Source organism: Carassius gibelio, chromosome B3 (genome assembly GCF_023724105.1).
Source record: "Carassius gibelio isolate Cgi1373 ecotype wild population from Czech Republic chromosome B3, carGib1.2-hapl.c, whole genome shotgun sequence".
NCBI classification, from domain to species: Eukaryota; Metazoa; Chordata; class Actinopteri; order Cypriniformes; family Cyprinidae; genus Carassius; species Carassius gibelio.
Genome location: NC_068398.1, coordinates 34,641,139 through 34,647,172, shown reverse-complemented (window position 1 = coordinate 34,647,172; position 6,034 = coordinate 34,641,139).

Genomic DNA, 6,034 nt, shown 5'->3' with positions numbered 1-6,034 from the left:
ATGGAAAACTATTGTTAATAAGTACCTCAGTTTGATCATAAATCATCAGTAATGTGTAGATCCTGTTCTGATGTTACAGGGACTGATGAACACATTTGTTCTCATCCACTGATAAAAGCCTATTCAGTGGAAACCATAATTCAGTAACTATATAAATGAAAATTAATCTTAACTACACACACTCTTTACATGTATTTATGTTAGGATCATAATATATCTGCTGATTGGCTTCATCACTCTGTCTCCTCTCCACCAGTAAGCTGGTGTGTGGTGGGCGTTCTGGTGCAATATGGCTTCCATCGTATCATCCAGGTGGATGCTGCACACTGGTGGTGGATGAGGAGATACCTCCTGTCTGTGTAAAGCGCTTTGAGTGCCTAAAAAAGCGCTATATAAATGTAATGAATTATTATTATTATTATTATGCTGTTTGTTTTTAATTATTTTTCTTGAAGCACGTGTGCAAACTGATTTTGTAGCAGTTTCCAGTTGTTTTTTAAACAAGCAACATCTTAACATCTGAAGAATGTTGTCTTGTGAAATAGGTGCCACACTTCAAAGAAATATCCATGCACCAATTCACATTCAAAATTATCCTCTTTATTTATTTATTTATTTTTAATTTCTACATGGATAAGAGCACAAAGCTTCAGACAAAACCACATTAACATTTGCACAAAATAGTATATTAGAGCTTATATAGCAACCCCAAAAGGTTCTTAAGATGTTTTTATAATAATGTCAGGAATATGAACTTCAGCAGCCTTAGTTCAGTAACTGTATACAAGATGAGGACTTTAAATTTGGGTATCAAAAATTAGTGGAAAAAATCTAAAAATCTAAAATTTACCCCAGGGATGAAGTAATACATATTTTAAAATTAAACTTATTGTAAATATGTTGATATTATATGTTATGTGATATGTTGCTATTTTTAAATAACTGTAAAACAATTTCCCAGTTATGTATTATTTAAATATTTGCATGTGTATTTATTCATATTTATGTGATATATAGTATATATATTTATATGTATATTTCTTAAATAACTAATATATGTATATTTTGATTTGACAGTCTTCAAATTACCTTCGCAACTTACACAAGCTTAAACAATAGCAATATGATAACATGAAGTGATCTGCAGAGTCTTAACCTGTTCAATTGTCTTACAGGTAAACTTGCTCTTGAAGAGCTGCACACTGTTGTCTGGTGTGACACACCTGATATTCACATTACTTTCAGTTTATTGCTTGAAAGGACAGAAATATTTGTGTGAAATGCACACTATGCCTAGGCGATAAGTGTCTTTCAACTGCAGCCAACACGATGAGCAACTTGTCTATGCATTTGCCAGCCCAGCATGGCACTACAAAACTTGTGGTGAAAGATCCTGCCCACCAGTCATTTGAAGGAGTCACTCATCATCAGCTGACCCTGCCTAAACAAGCTAAGCTTTTCTCAAGTCTTGGGGCCGCAGCAGGTAACATAAAACGAAATGAACAGGCTAGTTGCAGGGTTCATTGTATAAGACATGCTTCCCCTGTCGACCATTGAATGGCCCAGGTTTGGGAAAATACTAGATAAAATACCCTCGACTTGCAAGCCAACGTCCGAAAGGAAAACATTTTCACATTACATGGATAAGTGTTATTCCGACATTCCGATATCGAAGCTCAAAAGATCGTTCGAGTCCCTGGATCATGTGTGTACCACCGCAGACATTTGGTCCGCCAATAACAAAAGTTATTTAGGAATGACGGTGCACTGGATAGACGGCATTAGTTTTAAATGTGAGAAGGCTGCTCTTGCCTGCAAGAGAGTGAGAGGAAGACCAGGTTGAGGATGTGCTTTTTTTTTCTAGACTGAGTGTAAAGAGCATCAATGAACGAGAGTATCAGTTCCTGAAGGAATATTGTCCAGTGTTAAGTACTCTTGCTGCCTCATTAGATATACTACAAGGAGAAGATGATTGCTACTATGGCATCCTCCTGCCAACCTTAGAGATTCTTATGTCAAAGTTGCTTGCGTTGAAGGATGGCCTTTCCAAGATGACAGCTGGCATGCCTGGTGCTATTGTACAAGTAAACACATATTGAATAACAAAATTAAAAGGCCCCACATGAAGAAAAAAACAACTATTCTCTTAATTTGTATTTGGCAAGTTTTTGCACACACGTTTTAAGTAAATTTCACGTATGGAATTAAGAAAACTCTACTTAACTAAGTTAAATGAAAGTAACAAAGAAAATAAGTAATTTTAACTTGGCTAGGAAAATGTTGAATATCTATTTAGTTGAAGTTTCCTTTTAAATACATTTCACTCAAACAATATAGAATTGAATGAAGAAGTTACATAGTTTTTTTCTTTTCATGTAAAAAAAAAATTCAGTAGTATTTACTAAAAATGCACAAAATCATTTTTATCAGTGCCGCCTTAAATAATAGCTTGTAGTGTTGGCTAAAGGGCTGCAGTTTAATATAGCTGATGTAATGTAGCCCAAAATTATGGGACTGTAAAAGCTGTTAATTGAACTATATATGTTTGTCTAATGTAGCCTACTATTTCATATCACAGGCAATCAAAGACAGATTTGCATCAGTCTTGGACAGCAAGGATGCTCTGATGGCTGCTGCCACAATGCCCAAATTAAAGGTCCGCTGGCTCAAAGATGAGAAGAGAAGAGATGCTGTTGAGATCATGCTAATTTCTGAGTGTCGTGCCCGGATTCCTGAAGAGCCACTGAAGAGACCAGCAGTTCAGAGCCCTTTCACCTCCAGTCACAATTACTTTTTTGTATTTGAAGAGTTTTCCTACACCGCAGAGACTGAAGTCATGGAGTAATTAAAAATCCCTGGATCTGACTGGGAGGTTCTCTCCAGGTTCCCCAGGATTAAGGAAATTGCAAAGCAGTACAACACTCCAATACTGTCAAGTGCACCGGATGAAAGGCTTTTCAGCCTGGGCAGTATTGTTCTGACCCCAAGGAGGAACAGGCTGTCAGATAAAAGATTTGAAAGACTTTTACTTATGCAATACAATTGTTATTTCGAAGAATAGAGAGAAAAAATGTATTACACTTTCGGTTTTGTGCATTGTGATAATAGCAACAAACAATAATTCCTTAATAGGTTCAAGAGTTTGTGACTTGGTATGTTACTGCCTCTGGAAGCCACATCTCCAGGAGAGTGAGCTAAGGGGGAAAAGGGAGAGGGTTTTTGGGATGACATGAATTTTCTCTTTAATTAATTAATTTAATTTTCTATGTACCTTTTATGGGCTTAAGTGCATTTTAAATTAAGATTTATTTTTACAGGATAAAGGGACCTTAATTTTTATATTTTTCATTGACCACTTCCGCACGGGCTGCTGCCTTCAACTCTGGTGATTTAACTGCCTATAAGAAGTCCAGGTATGACCTTCAAAAATCAATAAAAACAGCCAAAAGAGACTTTAGGAACAGACTGGAGTCAGAATATCATGGCTCTGACCCCCAACGCATGTGGAGCAGTCTACGCTACATCACAGACTACAAAGGAAGGAAAAGCAGTGGTGTGTCTTTGTCTGCCTCCTTACCAGATGAGCTCAATACATTCTATGCTCGTTTTGAGGCAGACAATACATTTCCTGCTGTGAAAATACCTGCTGACACTGACACCTGCCCCTTGGTTCTAACCACACACGAAGTGAGTAAGGCCTTCAAGAGAGTCAACGGCCGCAAAGCTCCAGGTCCAGATGGCATACACGGACGTGTCGTGAGGGCCTGTGCTGTCCAGTTAGCAGATGTCTTCACCAACATCTTCAACCTTTCCTTGAGACATACAGTGATCCCCACATGCTTCAAGCAAACCACCATCATCCCTGTTCCCAAGAAAACAACCGTCTCCTGCCTGAACGACTACCGCCCTGTAGCACTGACATCAGTCATCATGAAGTGCTTTGAACGACTAGTCAAATCCCACATCTGCTCCTCTCTGCCTGACACCTTGGACCCATTACAATTTGCTTACCGGTCAAACAGATCCACTAATGACGCCATTGCAATGGCCATACACTCTGCACTTGGAGGGAAGAGATACCTATGTGCAGATGCTGTTTGTTGATTACAGCTCTGCATTTAACACCATCATCCCTACCCTAACTTATAGCCAAACTGAAAAATCTGGGTCTTAACAGTCAGGTATGTAACTGGGTCCTGGACTTCCTGACCGGCAGACCCCAGGTGGTCAGAATTGGCAATCACACATCCTCCTCACTTATACTCAGCACTGGTGCCCCACAGGGATGTGTACTCAGTCCTCTCTTGTACTCCCTGTTCACTTATGACTGCTCTGCTAAGCATAGCTCCTCTCACTAATGGCGATGAGACATCCTACAGAGATGAGGTTAATGCACTCACAACATGGTGTGCTGATAACAATCTCTCTCTAAACGTCAGCAAGACCAAGGAGATGATTGTGGACTACAGGAAGTCACAGAGAAAGGGTCACGTTCCCATTCACATCAACGGCGAGATAGTAGAGACAGTTAAGAGCTACAAGTTCCTTGGCATTAACATCTCTGAGGATTTTTCCTGGAGCCTTCACTCAGAGTCCATAGTGAGAACAGCCCGTCAGCGTCTTTACTTCCTGCGGAGACTGAAGAGGTTTGGCATCTCCTCTAACATCATGTCAAACTTCTACCGCTGCACTATAGAGAGCATTCTGACCAGCTGCATCACTGTATGGTACAGCAACTGCTCTTCCTTGGACCGCAAAGCTCTTCAGCGAGTGGTGAGAACAGCAGAGCTTATCATTGGACATAAACTCCCAGCCTTACAGGACATCTATCAGACTCGCTGCTTGAGAAAGGCTCGCAGCATCATCAAGGACCACACTCATCCTGCTTATCACCTGTTTGCCACACTGCCATCAGGCAGACGTTTCCGATCCATCCATTCACGGACAACCAGACTGAAGAACAGCTTCTATCTTCAAACCATAAGACTACTTAACAATCAGCTTTCCTCCATCTAAAAACGGAATACATGCTGCTCTTATGTTTACTGCATTGTACTTGCCTTGCACGGCCACTTTTTTTTTAAATACTCCTTAATGTTTCTCTGTGACACTCTACAATGACTTTTGGACATTGCTCTACTCAGGAATACATCTTAATGTGTGCTGCTCTTAAGTTTATTTATTGCATCTGCACTGCCACTTTAATTTTCCTACATGTAGCTCTACGTCACACTACAAAGACATTTTAGACACCGTTCTACCTCAGGACTTCTTATGTACTCTATATATTCTAAACACTGATTACCTTTATTGTACCTGTTACTTCCACTTATTTGTATATACTGCTCTGTCTGTGTCTTTCTGTTTAAGGGCACTGTAGTCACTCAATCTAAGTGCTCTCCATGTACGTCTATGTCTTATGTCTTGTTATTGTCACTGTGTGTTTGAGCCTCGTCACAAGCATTTCAATGCCCAGTTTTCCCCAGTGTTAACTATGCAAAGGACAAATAAATGCCTCTTGACTCTTGTTTTTATTGTTGCCATGAATCTAATAAAAAGCTGGTTTTGTTCTCAGGAGAAGAGTTTTGTTCTCATGTTTCCCAAAGCCTGTGCTTTGAAACTTGTGTGTTGAAACCATTTTAAAATGACCCCAGTATAGCCTTCTTTATCCTGTTGTTTCTGGATTTTACGGTGAGGCATATTTCTTTGTGCAGGCAGGGATATTGTTCTTTCATATGGTTCAGTATTTACACAATAAACTCTATGCAGAAAGGTTAAGTGATGATAGGGCTATGATCTTTTCCATGTATCTACATGGTAAATTAAGAAAAATGAAAGTAAAGTAATAAGTAGTGAAGTTACTTTTCAAATGCAGTAACTAGTAAAGTAATCTAATTACAATTTACAGAAGTAACTAGTAACTAATTACCTTTTTTGAGTAACTACCCCAACACTGGGATCAACAATGTCTCCATTCACAAGATGGAGGTTTTGGAGCACTGCACAGCATGCAACAACATCTGGCACAAAGGCA